The sequence below is a fragment of the Narcine bancroftii genome, chromosome 9, assembly GCF_036971445.1.
Source record: "Narcine bancroftii isolate sNarBan1 chromosome 9, sNarBan1.hap1, whole genome shotgun sequence".
NCBI lineage: Eukaryota > Metazoa > Chordata > Chondrichthyes > Torpediniformes > Narcinidae > Narcine > Narcine bancroftii.
Window position 1 is genome coordinate 98,905,072 of NC_091477.1, and position 22,724 is coordinate 98,927,795.

Genomic DNA, 22,724 nt, shown 5'->3' on the forward strand with positions numbered 1-22,724 from the left:
TAGTTCAAAAGCAAGAGGAGTAGCGATTTTAATTAATAAGAATATACCGATAATAATATAATAAGCACTGACTGACAAAGCTGGATGATTTGTAATGGCACATTGTAAAATTTATGCAGAATTATGGACTTTTATGAATAGCTATGCACCAAATTATGATGATGAAGCCTTTTCGAAGGATATCTTTTTAAAAACAGCAGAGGGAAGACAAGATAAACTGGTCAGAGGAGATTTCAATTTCTGTCTAGATCCAATAATGGATAAATCAGGCAGAATAGGTACCGGGGCAAAAGTGACTATCATTTATGATGGATTTAATTTTGATTGATATATGAAGACAGCTTAACCCCAAAGAAAAAGACTACTCTTTCCACTCAAGGGTACATGATTCACATACAAGGATTGATTTTATTTTAAAAATGTTCGATCAGTTAAAAAGGGGAGTGGTAAAAATGGAATATTTGGAGAGACTTTTATCAGATCATTTTCCATTAACTTTAACTATTGTGATAACGGAAAAACAAGAAAGTGTGTATAGATGGCATCTTAATGCCACACTGTTGAAAATAAAAGAATTTTGTGAGTTTATTAAGAGACAGATAGAAATATTTTATGAAACTAATCTTTCTTCTACTAACAATAGCTTTTTAATATGGAATACACTTAAAGCTTACTTAAAAGGACAAATTATCCCTTAAACAAAAAATCTTGAGAGAACATGCTACAGAGTTGGATGGTTTAAAGAAAGATGTAACAAAACAGGAAAAAAGAATATCAAAGAATGGGGTTACAAGAAAAATATAGATTATTAGAGAATTTAAAAAAATGAGAGATAACATTAAAAGCTTATGGAAAAATTTATACTAAAAACTAAACAAAAATAATACAAATTAGGAGAATGGGCACATAACGTTTTTGCAGGTAAAGGCAGGGGAATCATCTGGGGTGATAAATTCAATAACAACTGAGGCTGATATTAATCAATAAGAAATAAATAATATATGAAACTATACAAATCAGAATTATTAGGAGATAAAAATGAGATGGCACTCATGGAACTTCCAAAATTAGTAGATAGAGAACAGATTATTTGGATGCCCCTTTCACACGAGAAGAAATTGAGAGAGTTTTGGGCATATTACAAGCTAATAAATCTTTGGAGATTGAACCACTGGCAGAGATTATAAGAAGAGATCTGAACACTAAGGGATTTATAGTAGGACAGGAAGAACATATACTTAGCTTATTTGCTGAGATTGAACCACTGGCTGAGATTATAAGAAGAGATCTGAACACTAAGGGATTTATAGTAGGTCAGGAAGAACATATACTTAGCTTATTTGCTGATGATGTGCTATTATATCTGTCTGTCACAGCTGAATCCTTGATAGAATTACAAACAATATTAGAAAAATATGGAAGAGTATCACGTTATAAAATAAATATGGATAAGAGTGAGATTTGTCATTTTTACCCTAGGAGAAAGTCTCTATCTGCCAATGCCTCTCACAATTTTCTAAACATCTATCAGACCTTCCCTCAACTTCTGGCTCTCCAGAGAAAACAACCTTAGTTTATCCATCCTTTCCTTGTGGCTCGTACCTTCTAATCCAGACAACATCCTGGTAAAATGCATGAAGAATCTTCTCTACATGTGATGTGGAGCCTTTTCTACATCGGTGAGAGCAAACATAGATTGTGTGACTGCTTTGTTGAGGAACTGTGCTCTGTCTATAGGTCCAAGATAGGATCCTGGTTGCTAACCATTTTACTTCCTCTCACCATTCCCACACCTATGTGCCTCACCTTGTCCATTGCCAGGGTAAGCCTAAGTGCAAACTTGAGGAACAACACCTTGTATAGACTTGAACCCAATGGCAGGAACATTGAAGTTTTCAATTTTAGGTAACCCTCACCTCTATCCAGTTCAAGTGTTTCCACCTCTTCTTTACCCACTTCTGTTCTCTCCTTTCTCTCATGTTTTCCACAGTCCTCTTAACATTTCTTCTACCTATCTTTCCACCTTTCCCACCTTCTATCCAATATCCTATCACCCTTTGGCTATTCCCCTCCCTCTTCTTTCCCTCTTTATTTGCAGGAAAACTCCTTTTCCTGCTTTAGTCCAGATCCAGGGTCCTGACCTGAAACATAGACTGGCCATTTCTACCCATGAATGCTGCCTGTCCACTGAATCCCTTCAGCTTCTTCTTTGTTTATTTGTGGTTCCAGCATCTGCAGTTCTTGTGTTTCTCTAATATTTCTTATGCACTTTTTTCAAATTCTTCCTTCAATGAAGCGATCAATTATTGAATAAGGAAACAATAGTTAGTGTTTTTTTGATATTTTCAGAACTTCTAGATTTTTTTTCAAGATTGAGGCCTACCATTTCAAAGTATTTACAGTACACTACTTGCAGAGCCCAGTACTTTTTCCTGACAATCCCCTCCCCTTCTTTTATCCTTTGCTAATTCTTAAAGACGCTGATAATATTTAATATGAATCTTTTCTTCTAAAACAACAAATCCAAATCCCAAGCATATCCCTGCATCATGGAAACTGTATATGCAGGAGGTAGAAAAATGAAACAAAAAGGTTCTTGAACCAAAATCCTGCAACATGCTCAACTCGAATGTTTGTAAGAAATTACACACACACACAAATATATATACATATATGAAAGTCATCTTTAAAAAAAAATCTTGTCTTTGTATTTTCCCTCACTGAAATAAAGGAAACATAAGTCTACATGCAAATGTCATCTTGACTGGAGCAAAGTGCCTGTTTCCTGTCCCTGTTAGTTAATTGCTTGTGATTAGATCCACGGCCTGTGGCACTTGTCATGTCTAAAAGTTGACATAGAATCTGAAAGGTAAACAGAAATTACAAACTTTAGATTATAATGACTGTGTAATTAAATGAAATTAGAAACTGTTTTATTATTACATGGGAATGTTTTGGGAGACATTTAACATTAACATAGAAGAGAAGCTTTGCTGGATTCCAATGTGTGAGGTTTGTTCACCTGACAGCCGCTGGAATTTGTGGGGTTGATATTTCTCTTGGGTGCAGTATCATTGACCTGCTCTCATAATTAGGCTTCAAATGTAGCTGTACTTGACCATAAACTATGTAAATGAACACAAAACAAGCTATTGATCATTGTAATGTTGCAGAGGTTAAGTAACATTTACCAAGTATTGCTACAAGAATATCTATATTCTTGGTAGGCTAACTCAGCATATATTGTCAGACCAAGTCTCCCATTATAAATCAAAATATTGCCATATTTAAAGTGCATCAACAGCATATTTCATATTTATAAATGTAACAGTTTCCTTCATGTCATTAACAAAAAATGATTTGCTCATGATCTAGATTGCTAAATAACATTGAAATTCAGAAATTCCAGATGATGCAGACATGACTGCACAATTAAAACTTACCAATCTCAGTATCCTCAAAACTATATACGTATCAAAATTAATGTCCCAGAAATGGATACTGTTGAAAGGCATAATCTCCAACAGAGGATGTGTTAATTTCTTAATTGATGAAAAAAAATAACTTCATTATGTGGGATCAACGAATTAAGATACAAACTGAAGACAAAAATCTGCATAATACCGTGTAGATGACAATAAACTCTTATCTCACCTCGATAACCTGCATATTGCACTTGCATTTATGGCAATAAACTCGCTGTCATTTGTTTGAAGGCTGGTTCTTGTTTGAATTATTGTCTTTCCTGAAAGATAGCCAATTATCCTTAACACCATTTTTTTTTAACATCTTTGAAATCAGCAGTAGTGGTTTGGATAATTCCAGGATTATGGTGTGTGAATGCTGGAGGTTGGCCAAAGAGATGCTAATCTATTTCTGGTACACAATAAATTAAGATAAATGAGAGTTCATGGTCCCGACTTCATCCGTTTCCACATGATCAAAAATACATTACATTTGTCACTTTATTTAATAGTTTTGAGTTTGATTAACTTGGAATAGAAAATGTGTGATTCCAAGAGCAGTTGTGTTTGACAAAAATTGGGAGATTTCTGAGAATAGGCTTGAGCAAGGAATTAAAATCTCACTCAATTCCCATCTGTATGATGTGTATTGCCACAAGGTGTAAAACATATATTTATCTTGCATTAATAATTATCTTTATAAGTAGCAAAGTAATAGGGAAAATATCATGTTCATTTGAATATTGCCTCTGTTAAATGCTGCAAAATGAAATTTAGTGCAGGACGAGCATGAAAAAGACATTTTTGTAAATCACTGACCAGCATTATAATTAAACTACTTGTATAACAAATCATTGTGTGTTGCTCATTCATATTCTTTTGGTTAAATATATTAAATGGTTCCGTAGTCTTCAACAGCAAAGAAGCAATTCTGAGTGAAGTTTGAAACAGAATCAGATACCCCCCCACCCAGCTATGGCAGAGCCTCCAGGCCATTACATCCTCCAAGGGCAAAACCTAACATCATAAATAGCTGTGATGCTTCACTCCCCAATGAGCTGAACACCTTTTATGCTCACTTTAGAAAGGAGAATTCAGTTGTACCAGTGAGAATCCCTGCAGAAGCTAGCAACCCTATGATATCTGCTTCAGAAGCCAATGTCAAGAGGGTGAGCCCTCGTAAGGCGTCAGACTTGATATTCATAGTACAGAAAATCTCTGCCAACCAACTAGCTGAAGCGCTCACAGACATTTTCAATCGCGCTCTGCTGCAGTTGGAGTTTACCAACTGCTTCAAAAGGGCATCGATCATTCTTCTGTTTTCTGGCTCTCCATCCCATAGGATGATGATGGTTTCTTTCAGTCAATTTGTGGGGTTTGATAAGAGGATACCCCACTCCTCAGAAAGGAATAGCGTGTGTGTGAATAGATTTAGGTTAGTGGGGGGGGGGGTGTTGCACAGGTCCAGACCCACCCTCTCAACATCCCATCCCAGATCCAGAAGCATGGTGAGATCCAAGATGGCTGGGGGGTGGGTGGGGGAAGTTCAGTTTCAGTGAATGACCAGACCAAGCTTCAATGCAAGGGGCGCCCCTTCCGTGCTTCATGGCACGCGGTTACTAGATGGCCATTGATGTTACAAGAGGGTTTGTCTGCCCTTTGACAGGTCGTTTTCATCCTGTAGATGTCTAGCCTCCCTCTGCACCAGGCAAGCCTGGTGGGGGAGCCGATTTAGTCATCGACCACCCAAAAGTGTGACAGGTAGTTCTGGGTTACATGGTACTAGTAGCACTCCAACAAGGGCATCAATCATTCTGGAGCCCAAGAAAAGCAGCACGGTTGGTGTAGCGGTTAGTGGAACCTTTTACAGCGCCGGCGATTGGGACCGGGGCTCGAATCCTGCGCTCTCTCCAAGGAGTTTGTACATTCTCCCCATGTCTGCATGGGTTTTCCCTTGGGTCTCCGGTTTCCTCCCACCATTCGAAACACACTGGTGGTGTAGGTTAATTGGATGTAAATTGGGTGGCACAGACTCGTGGGCTGAAATGGCCTGTTACCGTGCTGTATGTCTAAATTTAAATTCAAGAGTAGGGGGAGTTGCCTCAATAATGAGTAGCACTGACTTCTACTAAAAGAAAATACTTTGAGATGTTGGACATTGCCAAAATTTACTCATATCTAAGCAAAGACCTGGAGCCACTGCAATTTACCTATCATCACATTTGTTCCACAGCTCATAGTTCAAATGCCATCTAAAAATTTGCTAGCCAGCACAGTTATCAGCAAAATCACATATAGCAATGAGGAAGCATACAGGAGTGCGATAGATCAGCTAGTTGAATGGTGCCACAACGACCTTGCACACAACGTCAGCTAAACTAAGGAATTGATTGTAGACTTCAGGAAGGGGAAAGCAGCAGAATGCAAGCCAATTCTCATTGAGAGGTCAGCAGGGAAAAGGGTTAAAAGTTCAAATCCCTGGGTATCAGCATCTCTGAAGACCTATCCTGGGGCCATCATGATGATGTCATCATGAAGGGATGCCAGTGGTTATATTTTGTTAGGAGTTTGAAGAGATTTGGCATGGCACCAAAGACTTGGAAATTTCCACAAGTGTACCATGGAGAGCATTCTGACTGGTTGCATTACAGTCTGGTATGTAGGTGCCAATGCACAGGACAGGAACAGGCTACAGTGAGTTGTAAACTCAGCCAGCACCATCATGTGCATTAGTCTTCACTCCATTAAGGACCTCTTTAAGAGATGGTGCCTTAAGAAGGCAGCTTCAATCATTAAGGTTGCTATGCCCTTTTCTCACTGCTACCATCAGGAAGGGGGTACAGAAGCCTCCAATGGTACAAAAACAGCTTCTTCCCCTTCATCATCAGATTTCTGAATGGATAATGAACCTATTGATACTACCTCACTTTTTCTCTTTTTGCACTAGTTATAATAACTGGAGGAGTGAATCTATCGACGACATTATCTCATTTTTTTCTCTTTTTGTGTTTTAAAAAAAATCTCACATTTACGGAATTGTAATTCAAAATAATTTTGCGTTTTGTTCTTCATAATTACTGCAGCTGATGCATTTGTTCATAGCCTTTTTTTAACGCATGTCATTATTGGTTGCTGCAAAACAACAAATTTTGTGATGCATGTTATAACCATATAACCACTTACAGCACAGAACAGGCCGGTTCGGCCCTACTAGTCCATGCCGTAACAAATCCCCACCCTCCTAGTCCCACTGACCAGCACCCGGTCCATACCCCTCCAGTCCTCTCCTCTCCATGTAACTATCTAGTCTTTCCTTAAATGTAACCAATGATCCCGCCTCGACCATGTCTGTCGGAAGCTCATTCCACATCCCGACCACCCTTTGCATAAAGAAATTTCCCCTCATGTTCCCCTTATAATTTTCCCCCTTCAATCTTATTATGTTCAAGGTAATAAACCTGATTCTGATTCTTGTTCTTTCATGAATGATCAAATGTTAGAGTTTTAGAACGAAGAATGCGCATATTTCCTCTCTGTTTATTTCTGATTCAGGATTGAACCGCCTACATACTGTTTCTTAAGCTTCGACCACATTTCATTATACTGTCAGCGTTGCACAAAGCTGAAGCTTTTTTGATGATTCTTTAATTAGTCTCTGTTTGATATCCTACAAGTTCAGTGCATAGCAGCTTCACGATATCTCAAATTCTATTTCTTCAATTTTTGTTTGCATCAAATTACTATTGATTTATTCTTTTCTGAAAACTTAATATGCATATGTAATTTGAAAAATACCAGTCTTTGGCTTGGCTTCGCGGACGAAGATTTATGGAGGGGGTAAAAAGTCCACGTCAGCTGCAGGCTCGTTTGTGGCTGACAAGTCCGATGCGGGACAGGCAGACACGGTTGCAGCGGCTGCAGGGGAAAATTGGTGGGTTGGGGTTGGGTGTTGGGTTTTTCCTCCTTTTCCTTTTGTCAGTGAGGTGGGCTCTGCGGTCTTCTTCAAAGGAGGTTGCTGCCCGCCAAACTGTGAGGCGCCAAGATGCACGGTTTGAGGCGTTATCATCCCACTGGCGGTGGTCAATGTGGCAGGCACCAAGAGATTTCTTTAGGCAGTCCTTGTACCTTTTCTTTGGTGCACCTCTGTCACGGTGGCCAGTGGAGAGCTCGCCATATAACACGATCTTGGGAAGGCGATGGTCCTCCATTCTGGAGACGTGACCCATCCAGCGCAGCTGGATCTTCAGCAGCGTGGACTCGATGCTGTCGACCTCTGCCATCTCGAGTACTTCGACGTTAGGGATGAAAGCGCTCCAATGGATGTTGAGGATGGAGCGGAGACAATGCTGGTGGAAGCGTTCTAGGAGCCGTAGGTGGTGCCGGTAGAGGACCCATGATTCGGAGCCGAACAGGAGTGTGGGTATGACAACGGCTCTGTATACGCTTATCTTTGTGAGGTTTTTCAGTTGGTAATAGCCTCCTAACTGCCTATATAAATCTAGATTAGATCTTGGCAAAGTTTGAAGTTGAATATAATGGCTCCTTCACATAATCTGTGTTAAATATTTATATATATATGGTTGCATTTATGCGCACACAGACGGTAAATGTAGTGATAGGAAGTTATACATATTGAAGCTTCTTTTAAGGTTATTTATAGCATGGATGTGTATTGTAATATGGTGAATCTTTTGAGAGGTTTACTTGTAAGCTTTGGATGTGGTAACAAAGAAAAGTATAGACCACGATGAAACCCTGTGATCACAGGAAGAGCCAGTCTTGCACCCACATCTCCTCCCTCTTCACCATCCTGTGCTCCTCCCCCTGCCCTTTCTTTCCTTCTCCCAAGCCTTTCACTTCAGGTACCTGCCTGGTTTTTACTCATACCTTAAATGAGGCTTCAGGCCCAAAACACCAGTTATATATTTTTACCGCCTATTGGATGTTTTGAGACCTGCTGAGTTTCTCCAGCATTTCTGTGTTTTCACTATAATCACAGCATCTGCCAACTTTTGTGTTCCTCTCTAATATGAGGAAGCTCTTTGTGCAAATTATCATACGGGAAGGGGCTTTGTATCCTTTCCAGCTTGTTTCAAATTTGTTATCTTCTTCCCCATTTAATATTTGGTCCTGGGTATGGTGATAATAGTATTCACATGGTTATCTGTTGCCAGACTTGCTGCAGTGGTCTATTCTGTGAACTGTGTTGTTCAGGATCAGAGAGGAAAGGCCTTTTTTTTAATATATATGTCGTCTAGCCATAGAAAAAAGGCTTCCTATGAGCCTAGACAACTAACTTGATTAACAGGTGATTAAAATCAGATTTGAAAATGTGTTTTATTGCAGGCATAAACAATGCTATACAGCAGCGGTGTACATTGTACTTCTCTTAAATTTAGTTCCACTGATTCAAATGAAATGAAAATTTTGGTTGAGGCGTACAGCTTCCGGCCAAGTATTATGTTTCACATGTTTGACTGGGGATGCCTTTTTAGTCTCTTATCTTCAGAAAGGAAAAACATTATATTCAACATTGTTTGAGTATCTTGTCTTTTTTTATTAGCCTTTGCATTAAGAATTTTTATTCTCTTTCAAAAATGGTCTGTAATTCTGCAATATAAAAACAAAATTATTTGCACCAAATTTAAACACTATTACAATCTATGCTCCACATCAGGAAGTGATTTCATGGCTGTAATATATCTCAAGATTCAGATGACACTTTAAAACCATTTGGCCTATTCTCCTGTGGTTTAGTTTGTCATTACAACATCCTCCCTATTTTCATTATTGCTTTGTAATCACTCCCAGGTGCTTTACTTTTACTTTCATACCTGAAATCGAACTGTCCTAATATCTGAGGTTAGATGTTAAGTTTAGGGATACGATTTCAATAGAAGAAGTGCATATTACACTAGTTGTTAATGGACAGAATGAGACAAGTCAGGTATTTGTTAGAGGGAAACAATTAAAAAGTGCTGGTGCTTGATGCCCCGAGCTTAAAGCCTAGCAAAAGGTAGTGGACATAGCTGAGGACGTTATAGGCAAAACCCTCCCCACCATTGAGAACATCTCCAAGGAACACTACAGTCAGAAAGCAGCAGCATCCTCAAGGATCCACACCACCCAGCACATGTTCTCTTCTCACTGATACCATCAGGAAAGAGGTAGAGATCCCACAAGACTTGCACCACCAGGTTCTGGAACAGGATGCACCATAATTGCATGTTCTGATTCCTGGGGGAATATGGCATAATATGGACTCAGTTCCAGTGAGAGATGCATATCCTAAATATAACATAAGGATAGCAGTATTTTGCCTTCTCAGAAACCCCTCTACCATCAGACTCCTCAACAATAACTCAATCAGGGACTTGTTTAAGGACTTTATTTTTTTTCTTCTCTGTATTGCACAGTCAGTTTGTTAACATTCCTTTATTTGTTTGTATGTCTACTTTGAGTCCATTTTTGCACTAACAGTAAGTGGTATTCTGTCTTGTCCACAGGGGAAAAAATAATTTCATGTTGTATGTACTCTGACAATAAATCTGAAATCTTCATTGAGGGCTAGAATGTCTATCATTTCCATGTTATCAATTATTATTGTTCTAAGTTTTATCAGTTGATGACAGATCCAGTGAATCTCAGATGATGCCTTATTTCAGGCAAAGTTTTCTGCTTGTTAGACGCTCACACTCTTGCAACAATATCCATACTGTCAAGCTTTCCAGTGCTGGGAATGAGATGATGTCAGTTACAGACCTGAGAAGTATTAGAAATCAGGTTGGCATAGAAGGATATCAATATTCTTCATTATTGCATTGTTGAAGAAGTTCATTTAGAAGCAATATATTGTAGGAAGAATGTACCATAATTGCATGTTCTGATTCCTGGGGGAATATGGCATAATATGGACTCAGTTCCATTGAGAGATGCATATCCTAAATATAACATAAGGATAGCAGTATTCTGCCTTCTCAAAAACCCCTCCACTGTGGCTGACTTAATTGTGTGGAAAAGTCGACAAATTATTAAAATCAGATGAGATTTTGAGCTTCAGATTTCACTGAAACAGTGAGATTGTTACTCAGCTCAGCCATTAAATATTGATTCTACGATCTGCCTTTCAGCTGGTTCAATTAGGCAAATCTTTGTTTCACAAGTCCTATCCTTGGGATGCTGTGAGGTTCACAGGGGAAGTGATCGTTCTTGTCTCAGAGAGCCACAATTGTCACCAGATTCCAGTCTTCAGCCAGCACTTTGAGCCATTACTTTCCCTGTGAAAATTCAGTGTTCTTGCCCCTCCCAGAGCGTGGACACAGTGCCCTATGATGTAAAAGCACTCGTATAGCAAAACAGAGAGCTTGATGAGCATGTTCAATGCTAGTTTTTTAAAAATTTTTCACACTATGAACCATACTAACCAAAATACACACAAACATTTCCCTCTTGAATATACACAGTGTCATTTTCTCCCCTTCCCCCCCCTCCCTTCCCTCCCTCCTTCACCCCCCCCCCCTTCCCCACCCACTCAACGTTCAAGCTATATGATACATTAAACCCATTAAACAATGTCATCACACAATGAAAATAAACAAGAAATTTGTGTCTTCTACTTTTACATACTGGGTCACTTCATTTCATCGTCTTCTCCTTCTGTATGTTCAATGCTAGTTGAGCACCATTTCTACTTTACGTATCCAAGTCTGATATTCTGATCTTCCAGCATTAAATCTGCTTCTTCCCTGCCTTCATTAGTAACAGGAGAATACAGAAACAATACAGGAAATAAGTTCTTGAAATTGTTCAGTATTATATTGAAAGCTTCAACGTGATAAATCTACAGTCGGATGCCCTGAAACCCTCAGGACAGTGGTTCTGTATGAGAGATGTTTGGGATGGGAGGTATAAAAATAGAAAGAACAAATTTCAGCTTTAACTACAGATTTCTTGGTTAAACAGAAAAGGTTGTGGGTAATGGATTTGTTCCACCTCTTCCATGTTTGTGTGACATTAGTTTTTCTAAAGAAATTACCATATGTAATATACACCCTCTCTTGCTGGGTAAATGTATTAGATTGAAATTCACATGTCAGGAATATGTCATCTGAGATGCTATATGTTGCTCAAGTCATTGTAACGGTGGCTGTCAGTGCACTGGCATAGCTCTGGGAGATGTAGACAGTGGAAGTGACAAGGTAAAAATGGGAAGAGCAATTGATTGCCTGTGGGTTTCACTTATCCAGGCAGGATTTTGAAAAGACCAATTCCCCACCCACCGACCTCTTGATTCCTGCCAGCAGATAATCAATCTGCCTCATGGTCTAAACAATTACCGTAACAGAATCAAAAAGGCGCAAATATGAGATTGATGACAATAGCCGTTTGCACCTCATTCACCATGTTGCACACTCCATGTTCTCAAACTGAATATAGAGTTACTGAAATTCAAATAAAACAAAACCTCAGGAATCCAAAATGTATTTATTCAAAACAAAATCTGCAAGTTGGGATCTCCTGAGATACACGCGAGTGTCAAAGAAACTGAATCAAATGATAACGTAATAGATGACTGGTAATCTGGAACATGATTGGTTGATGAAACAGCACTGCCAGAAACTTTAATCTGATGGATACAAGACTCAAAAATGCCTAGAGGTATAATGTGGACAGCATTCTGGCTACATATGCCATCACTCAGAACAAGAAAAAAAACTCCAGAGGATTGAAAATTCAGCCTGTGACATCACAAGCACCAGTATTCACACTGTCAAGGAAATCTACAAGTGCCAGTGTCTTAAGAAAGCAGCCTCTATCCTCAATGACCCTAACTACCCAGGCCATGCCCTCTTCATTCTGCTACCATCGGTAAAAAGGTACAGGAGCCTGAAACAAGCACTCAGCAACACAAGGACAGTTTCTTCCCCATTGCTATCAGATTCCTGAATGATCATCAATTAAATATTCTGCCGTACTTTGACTTTTCGTGCATTGTTTTTACTTATTTTTCTAAGATGGTGTATATTAATGTTTGCACGGTGATGCTGCCACTAAACAACAAGTGTCTTGACTTGCTCATGACAATGTACACTGATTCTGATCACCAGTCCAGAAATTTAGATATTATGGACAGATAACCAAATGATAGGCATGGAATAGGGAATTGGAACATCACATCTGGGAATCTTGATGTCATCAGGAATATTCATTACTGTGGACAGGGTGTAAGCAGGCCAAGTAACACAGGAATCAAAATGCTTGAATGTTTAGTTTTAGGTTAAAGTATTATTTAAATACTGGAGAATCCTGGCATTATTTTAAAAGAGCAGTAATATTTTTGCCAACATTGTACCAAGCATGAAAATAGAACTTTTGGTAATCGAAGCCTTGTTCAACCAGCATTTTGTTCAAGGCCTTTTTTTTTAACGCATGTCATAATTGGAAACAAAGTCACTCGTATGGACCCAACTCCAGAGCCCTGGGAAAAACAAGTTTCTGATCTTGATTCATCATGTCACTTTTACCTCAGGGATGATTGCCTTATGAGAACTTGGGTATTTGAAAAGTAAATTCATCCAAGGGTGCAACAAAGATATTTGAACAATGGATAATTTCCATCTATCATCTTTAAAGGAGAAAGCAGAACTTTATTAATTAGATGAAGTGAAGCACAAAAGTCTGCAGATGCTGTGATTGCAGTAAACACACAGAAATGCTAGAGGAACCAGCTTTTCTGTATTTTTATGAAATAGATTACTGATTCAGAGCATGATCAGTCAAGGATCAGAATAACGTTGCTTATTAGAGAGCATTTTATAAGTAATTCTGTAATTTGATATCATGCACGAATACTAAGTACCACATTTACTTATAAATTCAAGCAATAGGCATTGATGAAGAATTATTATTTCATGCCAATTATTGTTGCTGTGTTTAATATTTCATTGCAGGCATCATTTTTTTAATTGAGTATTTGTCTTCATCATACTGCATTTTAAAATTATCAATTATATTCAGATCTGCTTTTCCTCTTTACAGCAACTTTATGCAGTTTTGCAAGCTCTTAAACATTAGTTGGGTTTTACAGTCATGCCCCATGTCTTTCATCAGTCTCTGTGGTAGGTAACACTATTTCCCCACTAAGAATTCTTTTTGAACTGTCACTGAAACCTGGTCTGCCTCTTGTCTGGTCTACAAATTTTCAATCTTTACCATTGCCAGCAAAGTAAGTCTTATCATTTGTCTCTGTCAAGTTGTTCACTAATGTGTTAAATTTGAAAACCTAAATGAGTTTACCTCAAAATAGAATGCTTAGCTGACTTCCAGAAAATAAATTGAAAGCCAAACCATAAATAAACCAAATCAGATTGTCACCATTTGTAAAATCTACTGAAAATCTAAATAAACAATGGCTTGAACTCTGATGTTAGCCACAAAATTATTAACCAAAGAGCAGGTTGACAATTTCATAAATTAAACTGAATCAATCCAATTTTGGATGATTAGCTTATTCAATTCAGTTTTGCTGCTTTGCTTAATTGTCAGCTGAGCCACTTATTGAACCTATTTGTTGGGTCACTCATTGATTTGTCTTGCATTTTAATTTATGCCATTATATTTTTGCTGAATGCATAATCAGATAATGGAGGCAATTGCATTTTCATTGAGATGTCTCAATTAATAAATGGCAGTAACAGTGCAGAGAGCATGTTGCTATTTGGAAAATAATTAAGAAGTAAATTGTGTTTAATCCTCTTTGTTTCCAACATTTTGTTTTGCTTGCTGCAGAGCTGTTGTTAAAAAGAGTGTTTAAACTTTTATGTATTTTGTTGCAGCCTTAAAATATAATTGCATTTACAGGGCTAACTTGCCAATCATAAAGTCAATAAATGATTGACCATAACTATTTAGCACACTCATTAACACCTTCATTCTGATGCATACAACCAGTGAACTTGGAGGAATGAGAAGTGAGATTGGACTGTGAATCAAAGAACTTTTCTGAACTTTCACATACATTTCATGAACGTGTGCTTAGAATTAGAAGGGGGTTAAGATAGGTTAGTTAAGTCAATAGTGATAAGTTAAAGTGTGATTCTTTTTCGTGTTTAAAGATAATTAAAACCAACTTTTGTTTAAATAACCATTTGTCTTGGTGAATATCTATTGCTGCTGGGTTTCGGGGTCCTCTGGCCTCGCAACAGAGGAGTCAGCAGTGCTTTTAAACCAAAACACTGCAACCACATGTCTGTGCCCAAGATGGCGGCACCTGTGTTCTGCAATGGTTCAGTACACAGCACCAGAAATGGGGAGAGCACCCATTGAGGAGGAGAAGAAGAGGAGATGACCGTCAGGGCAGTGACCCCAAATGGTGGACCAGAGAAGGTCTCAGCATCTGAAGAACCCACACAGTCTGCAGGCCACTTGGAGTCGAGGGACCCACATGGGTTTGGGGCTGCTTGAAAGTGGCTTATAGGAACTAGTTATCAGAGCCGGGGTTCAAGAGGTGCTGATGTAAGAAGTGCTCCCGTAAGGCTCAGGCACTGAAGGCTTCCAGGTTGTGTTGGAGGTTTGGAGCTGGAGTTCGGATTGCCAATAGATCGAACACAAGCCTGTGTGGCTGTACTGGAGGCGAATCCAAGGGCACTCAGTGACTCTGAAAGGTCTTGCATTTGCTTCATTTTCTTTCATACTGTGAGGGGCTCAGGGCAATCCCACTGGTGACTCTTTAGACATTTTCACACAGAAATGCAGCAATATTGGTGTAAGGAGGACTTGACAGTATCCCAGCTTCAAGCTTGACCCGTTCACCCAGAATCGAGCAAAGTCAGCAAGATACCAGGACAGGGTGTAATTTCACACAGAAGGCTGGCATTTCTGGACCAAAAGAGGTAGGTCATGTGATGCAACAACGTCAATGTCCACTGTGATGTAAAACATATGCGTCTGATATATTTGTCTGCAAAAATAATGGTGGTACAGCTTGAAGCAATAATGCTACTAGTTGTGAATATGTTTACCATCATTAGATTCCGAATCCTAGCTGTTGTCTCAGTAGTTCACATTTCCCGCCGAAACATCGTAGACTTTGTGCTTCATCGAAATGTCATCTTCCATACCCGAGCTGGTCCCAGAATGAGGTAAGCAGCTTTCAGACAGCGCGGCATTCTAGGGTTGTGAGTAGGTCAGCTGGTGGAAAAATGCCAGCACAGAAATAACCTCTCCATTCCGGGTCGGCATTTTTCAGACACCAGACATGCTGTCAAAATGCCGAAAATGTCCCGGAATGAAACGGCTATCTGAAAGTGTCTTTCTGCCAGGCGCATAAGGGATAAGAATATAATAGGTTTGTTGGTTCATGACCAACCATGTGTGGAAAGCTGGTACCTTGTTACCAGCGAATGGCATAAGGCTCATTGCTAAGTCTTTAATAGGTTGTTGTTGTTTTTTATAATTATTTTATAAGATAGAATTAAGTCAAAACAGACCAGAATTTCTTACAAACCCAAACTTGGGATTATGGCAAAAGAGATGAATAAATCAAAAGAAATGTATAAATTCAAATGTATCTTGATAATTTCAGTGAAAAAAATATATGAATGTCTCATCTACAATCACTAAGGAGAAGGACGTGGACAATGTTTAGCCCACTGCTCTACTTGTTATACACCCATGGCTGTGTGGCCAAGCATAATTCCAAGATCATCTACAAGTTTGCCGATGACACCACAGTTGTCGGCGGAATCACAAAGAGCAATAAAGAGGCGTTCAGGAGGAAGAGATCAGCTCATTGAATGTTATAGCAAATCAACCTTGCACTCAATGTCAGCAAAACTAAGGAGATGGTTGTAGACCAGGAGGAAGTCAGGGGAACATGACCCCATCCTCATCGAGGGCTCAGTAGTGGAAAGGGTCAGAACTTCAAATTCCTGGATGTTTATCTTTGAGGATCTGTCCTGGAGCCTCGATGTGATGCAATCACAAAGAAGGTTCACCAATGGCTATACCTTGTGAGGTGTCTGAGGAGATTTGGTATGTCACTGAAGACTCTCATATACTTCTACAGGTGAAACGTGGCTACTGCATCAATGCCTGGTACCAACTCTTGGGACAAAAATAAACTTCAGAGGGTTGGTAGCTTGGCCTGCGACATCATAGGAACCAGACCTCTACGTTGATGACATCTACATGAGATGGTGTCTTAAAAAAGCTGCCTCTCTCCTCAAAGACACCTATCACCCAGATCATGCCCTCTTCACTCTGCTACCATCGGAGAAATAGGTACAGGAGCCTAATGATGAGCACTCAATGGTACGAGGACAGCTTCTTCTGTGCTGCCATCAAATTCCTGAATATTCCATAATCAATGAACCAAAGACACTGCCTTACTTTTTGTACACTATTATTTTTACTTTGTATAGTAATGTTTTAAGATGGTTATAATATGAATGTTTGCGCTGTGACGCTGCTGGAAACACTGTATTTCATGACTCATCCATGACAATAAATTCTGATTCTGATTACCCTTTTGGTGCCTAAAGGGACTCAGCCTTGCCTGGCTCTCCTCTTGCACTTGATTACTTGTACTGACAAAATAGCTTCTCTGCCGGGTTTGCGGAGAATGAAGAAATTATCTGCCTCTTACCATAGGGGTAAGAAATAAGTGACATGTGTTCTAGCAGTGCCCCAGGTCATATGAGGGAATAAAACAATACTTGAGGTAAGAAATTGAATATAGATATTTAAAAAATCAATGCTTTAATGTACTCTATAAATCCAAAGTGGTCAGTTTAAAATACTTCGTTTTCAATTTTTATGTAACAACATTTGAATCTGAGGATTTTATTTAAAAATATGTTAATTTATGCGTGTGCATATAAAACAGTAGCTGTGTAGTAATTTCATTCTTCTTTGGCTTGGCTTCGCGGACGAAGATTTATGGAGGGGGTAAAAGTCCACGTCAGCTGCAGGCTCGTTTGTGGCTGTCAAGTCCGATGCGGGACAGGCAGACATGGTTGCAGCGGCTGCAGGGGAAAATTGGTTGGTTGGGGTTGGGTGTTGGGTTTTTCCTCCTTTGCCTTTTGTCAGTGAGGTGGGCTCTGCGGTCTTCTTCAAAGGAGGTTGCTGCCCGCCAAACTGTGAGGCGCCAAGATGCACGGTTTGAGGCGAGATCAGCCCACTGGCGGTGGTCAATGTGGCAGGCACAAAGAGATTTCTTTAGGCAGTCCTTGTACCTTTCTTTGGTGCACCTCTGTCACGGTGGCCAGTGGAGAGCTCGCCATATAACACGATCTTGGGAAGGCGATGGTCCTCCATTCTGGAGACGTGACCCACCCAGCGCAGCTGGATCTTCAGCAGCGTGGACTCGATGCTGTCGACCTCTGCCATCTCGAGTACTTCAACGTTAGGGATGAAAGCGCTCCAATGGATGTTGAGGATGGAGCGGAGACAACGCTGGTGGAAGCGTTCTAGGAGCCGTAGGTGGTGCCGGTAGAGGACCCATGATTCGGAGCCGAACAGGAGTGTGGGTATGACAACGGCTCTGTATACGCTTATCTTTGTGAGGTTTTTCAGTTGGTTGTTTTTCCAGACTCTTTTGTGTAGTCTTCCAAAGGCGCTATTTGCCTTGGCGAGTCTGTTGTCTATCTCATTGTCGATCCTTGCATCTGATGAAATGGTGCAGCCGAGATAGGTAAACTGGTTGACCATTTTGAGTTTTGTGTGCCCGATGGAGATGTGGGGGGGCTGGTAGGGTTAGGGTTAGGGTTAAGGTTAGGGTAGCTGTGTAGTAATTTCATAATGTAAGGGAAAAATTACAGATTGAACGCTTTTCCTAAAATAAAGGTTGAGATGAAAGGTGGTTTATGAATAGGTCCTCAGCAATATGACCTAATTAAGGATTTTTGTTGTGTATAGAATCAATGGGTCATATTTACATCAAAGGATAATAGGAATTCCAAGAGGCTGTTTGGAATGTAGAATCAATTACCAGCATGGGCAGTGGGACATGTATAGCAATTGCCTTCAAAAACAAATCAAACAGGTTCTTGTCAAGAAAATGGATTCAAGATTATTATCAATGCACTAAATAGGTCAGTTAAATGAACAGATTTTCTCTTTCCAAAGGGTTTTCTTGAATTTTGTAGATAGCATCCAACAATTTATATTATGATGTTTTTGCCCAATTAGTGAGTTAAAGGCATTTGTAACATTTTCAGGGGTATTTTGTGAAAAGATTATTTACTATGTTAGATTTTGGTGACTTTAGATGACCTTGAATTTTGCTTGAATCATAGCCAGCAAAGCCATAACTGGATCCCTCTCAGTTCTTTTATTGCATGCAGTAAACTGTTACACTGCTCAGGACATTCAGATGAAAATAAAAATTTCCAAATGACATGTGGGTAATGGACTGTAATCTAAAACTCAGAGAAGCTGTTGGAAGAAAAACTGCCATTTTCAAAAACAAATCAAAACTTCCAGAAAACACAAGTAAGTGTATTTACCCAAAACAGAAATACCAAAAGATTTTTTGATGTTCAAGTCAACTGCTGCAGATTATACAATTTCTAATAAAAATTGCAAAATTAGAGGGTCTATGATATTAACAAAATTTTCCATCTTTATTAGTCAAAATTGCTGTGAGTAGAGGGCTGGATGGAAGTTGGTGGAGATGAAGGGGAATATTTGTCCTTCATCTTGCATTTGCTGTATAATGCACACTTGAACCCGGATGTAATCACAGAGGCTTCTTCTATCCTTTTTTAATTTTTAACTTCTCTCAGCCACAATATGTTGATCATACTGAAACAATAGACAAATACAAAAGGGGTGCAAGGAGAATCATACTTTATTCAATGAATGCACTACCTTTTATTCTTGAAAGCTGTTCTCTTTAAAACTCTTGATTCTGATCATTGTTGTGGACAATTGCATTGTGAATGGAATTAATGAGAATATAAGGTGCACAGACAGCACAACACATTTCTGTCATTGTGTCTCAATTTAGATGGTTTCTCAGTACCATGAATTTGTGAAACTCCAGCTCAGAATGATTTGGATTAGAGACCATTGCCAGCAAAGAGTGATGACTTTTTTTTCAAGTTTCCAATCTGTTGCATGACCGAGCCATGGGATTTGAGGTAAATCTGATTTTACGAAGTAATGTGATCTACCAATGGTTGTAAGTTATTAAGTGGTTCTGCTGATGAGCATTTTGATTTTTATAAACTGAAAATTGTGGAGTTTTCTTTTGTGGGAATGTTACAATTTGATCTGAGCGACTTTATGGACTTCAAATTATGGCTGTCACCGAAGCAAAGCAAGTGATTTATTTGGTGGAACAGAAGTTTTGCAAAATGTACAGATTTGTAAAGTTTGTTTGGCTTTTCTGAAGTACTTTTATTAGCTGAAATGAGATGCATCATCTATATTTTGAAGTCATCTGTATGATTTGGTACTTGATATGATTAAACATTCCTTATTAATCACCTTTTAATATCAAGACCAGAGATTTTTGAATCAGCTGTTAAAGACCAGTTTGATGTGCAAGCACTAATCAGAATTAATGTTCTGTTACATTTTGATATCAAATAATGAAGTGTGAAATGAAATATGGTTGAAGCTTGTATAACAACACTTGAGAAAAATTGCCAGCAGAATTTTGTTCTCTTGGGTAATAATAAGATAAAGTCAACCATTTAGAATTTAGATTATCAGGTGTAACTGAACAATTTTAGGTTTTCCAATCGGCATGCATGTACTTTAGGGTTTTTTTTAAAAATTTCAATTACTTTTTCTACTTTAAAATGTTCTCAGTTCTTAATCTCAGCAACAATATTTGTGAAGTTCTCAAGCAGAGGATGTCACGTTGCGAACCTGGCAATTCTGGCTGATTTGACTTGTCCTGTATAAGATTCAGATGATCATAAAGCCTTCTCCCTCATTTGTTATAGTTGCCACCAAATGCAACTGTATATGTTACAGTGGCAGCACATTTTACTCTGATCTGTTGGTTGTGGTTTGAATTTGGCTTTGTTTCTGGCCTTCACATCAGGTAGCCGACACTGCAAATGTCATTTCATTTTAAGGCATGCCTGGTGTCATCCATGACATGATATTCTATACCTATATTGAATTGGAATGGCCTGTCTTTTTGATGGATCACAAAGTGAAAAATGTCCTGGGCCAACCAAACAAAAGATGACCTCATATGGAAATAAAATACTTCACTTGAATCATGGTCTTGGTGCATTGAATCGATGTAATGTCACAAAATATGGTTGTTCTAATAGATCTTCAATAATTTAATATCATGGCTAACCTCATATAATAGCAAACATCACTGAAAAGAACATAAAACAATATATACCTTTTCACACTTAGGGAACTGTATTTATTTTGTACAGAATCCAGCTGGCTAACTTTTGCTTTTGCTGATAAATACAAACTCATTACATACCTTGTGACATTTGACTGACTGTAATGAATTGTACTCCACTAGAAAGATTTGTTCTGGCCTTTGCTTTGAGCTGGTTCTCAGAGAAATACAGACTGCACATTAGTAGCACAAAGGTCAAAGCATGACCTCAGTGTTTTCTAACTGTGATGATTTTATTATTTTATGTTGGATAATGGATACCCAAGAGTCATTAGAGAGAAGTGGTCTAATAGAAGGTTCAGATGACATCATAAACAGCATGTGCAAAGCACAAGTAAGTTTGTACTGTCATTGGAATGTCCATTAAATTACTGATGTAACTAATCCTGATTTTATTGCTTACATATGTGTGCACTTTTTAAAGGTTTCTTATTTGGTCCGTTTACATTTATATTTTCTTCTCGTTGCTCTTGGTTTGACTCCTGCTGGAGGTAAACAAGGTATGAAACATCAACTGCCTTTTACTTCACATGGATGCCTTGTGACCTGTTGAGTTTTTCCAGCACTTTTGTCGACTGACTCTTGCCGAGCATAGTCTAATGTGTATTGACAGGCCTCCATCACTTTATCCTTCTTCTAATGTGTTTCTGGTTTGGGAATGTAAATACATTTATTTGGAGGCTCCCCTCATGCTTGTTTCCTTCTGGTGATTCTGACTGGAATGATATGGATCCTATCTCCCTGCCCGAGAAGCAGTGCGGCCAATTTTATTATCCTTCTTGTACACTGACTGCAATCCATGAACAGCACAGTGTTTGGTGAAATTTAATATTGGTTGGCAGGTGATGCACTTTATTTCATGCACAGTACTCACATGAGTGTAGTTTTTTTTGTTATCAAATTAAATTATATGAATCCTCAATCACCATGTATCTGAAGGCATCTACAGAACTTCATTCATAATTTTCCATGAGAGTATGATGACCTCTGATTGGAACCAGGAATGCTAACAAGAACAATTGTTTGATGCCCTTCAAGAACAAATACATGAGAACGTTGGATTGCTAAAGGTAAAATATCCCCAGGACTTTTAAAATGTCCCACAATTCTTGATGTAATTAAATTGATATTCTGTATATTTGACACACTTTAAACACCAACATGTTTTTTAAATATTTAAGTCTGCCTTAAATGTTATCTTCACGAGAATCAAGCTACCTATTTCCTTAAGCACACTGAGTGACTTGCATTCAGAGCATCACCTATTGAACATTTGATTAAGCAATTGTGTAACTAGTGGCTGAAAGGATAGAATCGCTTTACGATCTGAACTGGGTCTCCAGTATTTTGCACACTTCCTCCAAAGCATTTTTCCAAATATAGCAAGATGTGTTGATAAAGACAGCATCAGTGATGAAGAGCTTTGAAAGATTGGTGATGAAGCCTATCAGCTCCCTAACTGTGCAGTGACTTGAATACATTCCAAGTCGTAACAGGGTAACAGGTCTACAGCAGATGCCATCTCACTGGTTCTACACAAAGCCGTGGAACACCTGTCTGGTATGGAAACAAAAATACTCCTGAACATAAAGCCTAAAGGTAGTGGAAACAGCCCAGGACATGTCAGGCAAAACCCTCCTCACCATCGAACACATCTACAGGGAGTGCTGCCATTGGAGAACAGCAGCAATCATCAAAGATTTGCACTACCCATCACACACTCTAGACTCATTGATGCCATCGGCAAAAAGGTCTAGGTGCCACAAGCCTTGCACCACCAGGTTCAGGAACAGCTGCTACCCCTCCAGCATCAAACTCCACAACAACAAACTCAATCAGAGACTCATTTAAGGACTCTTACTTGTGCACTTTATTGATTT

At 38.9% G+C, this 22,724-nt stretch overlaps 1 long non-coding RNA gene across 1 annotated transcript; it reads right to left on the bottom strand.

Moving 5' to 3' along the window:
- Positions 1–2,664: 2,664 nt before the first annotated feature.
- On the bottom strand, positions 2,665–21,110 carry LOC138743040 (uncharacterized). The gene is made up of 4 exons (XR_011344615.1): positions 20,926–21,110; positions 11,091–11,213; positions 3,023–3,125; positions 2,665–2,862 (listed from the first exon to the last, which is right to left on the bottom strand). It is a non-coding gene; the product is annotated as an uncharacterized lncRNA (long non-coding RNA).
- Between the last annotated feature and the right edge of the window lie 1,614 nt (positions 21,111–22,724).